Raw genomic sequence first — 1691 nt, 5'->3', positions numbered from 1 at the left:
TTTTACGTTTTCATCGTGTACTTGATTCGCTAGTCGTACAACGTTAGACCGAGTCTCTGTGGATTCAACCCAACTTACACTACTACAATTTTGGTTGTAACTAGTCATTAGTTGGAATTTATTATTTGGTAGACTCGACATCCGTCAGTGATCGGAATGGTCAAAGGGAGTGTTTCTAGCGATGGATGTCGGTGGGGATGGTGATAATGCTTCCAATCCCGATCACTTATTTATATAAACCGTTATGTAATAAGACAAAATAGATCGTCAAATCATAAGCCACTAAATGACGAAATAGCGGACAAAGTATGTGGTTATAAAAATATGACATTTTTCAGATATAATATCTGATTTTGTCTCCCAAATCTAATACAAATTTTTTTTTGTATCAACAATTATTAAAAAAAATATTAACATTCACTGGTTATAAAAAATATAATTCTTATAAGAAATAATAAAAACATTCGTTAGTAAATTTATACCTTTAAAAAAATAGCAAAAATTATAAATCTTCACGTAAGTACATATGGTGTTAATGGTTGTCATGGTAGATTGTGTTTACAAGTTACAAATTGTGAGAGTAGAATTGTTTGATTTTATAGAATAAAGCCAAAACATTTGGTCCTTAAACAGTTAAAAAAAACCAATCAAAATCGCCATCTGTTTATTAAAAACACTCCTTAATTGTCAAATCAATTTATATACTAAAAAACGAAATGGTAGTCAATATAGGTGGTTAGATCGCCCCCGAAGAAAGATCCAAGGTTAGGCGGAAGTGATCGCTCTTCTCAAGGCAAATCAGTGTTTGTCTTCTAAATCGATTACATGTATACCCACAAATCAATTTAAAATGATTTTTTTGATATTTTTTTGGTTAAACATGGCGTGTATTGCCCTCCATGGTCAAACATGAGTAATGAGATGTTTTTTAGTTATTTTCATTAAAATATCTACTAGTTTTTGATATCGTGCGTTGCGTGATGATAATATATTTTTTTTAAATTATTGAAGTTAGTTAAATGAATCGATAATCATATTTATATATAAAACTAATAAAAATTAATATTACCTTTGATATATGAATCCACCTTATCATTATTGGTTGTTTTTTTTAATATATATATATATATATATATATATATATATATATTAAGTTTTATATATCAATTTTTTATCATATCAAACTTTGTAATTGGTCCAAAATCATAAAAAAAAAATGTGAAAAAAATGATTATAATCTTGAGGTGTATTATGAGAATTGTTTTATCATAATGCATATCAATTTATCTCCTACATATATTCTCATAAAATATTTATATTCACTAAGCAAATATTGTGTTGTATCCTATTTTAATATAATTATTGAATATTTTTGCAATTTGCTTATATTAGTTCATGATATACTCATGTAATCTTTCATGGGCCAAAAACCTTCTTGAAATCCATTTTTTTCTACATGCGATTGCACAAAGTGGGACAATAATAGTATTATGATCATTCCAGATACATAAGAGTTTGATTGATTTGTTATTTTTTCATTTGACTTGTCAAAAAATTTAGATTTGTTTTAGACAATTCATAGTTTGTTTTCTCTGTAAAAAAATCCTGAAAAATGAGGTTTTTAATAAAACCATGTAAAATAAAAGATATGTATTATATTGATTATATTGTTAATTATATATAGAGTTTAA

Source organism: Cynara cardunculus (assembly GCF_001531365.2).
Source record: "Cynara cardunculus var. scolymus isolate 2C chromosome LG 17, CcrdV1, whole genome shotgun sequence".
NCBI classification, from domain to species: Eukaryota; Viridiplantae; Streptophyta; class Magnoliopsida; order Asterales; family Asteraceae; genus Cynara; species Cynara cardunculus.
The sequence above is the reverse complement of the archived record's forward strand: the minus strand, read 5'-3'. Positions refer to the sequence as shown.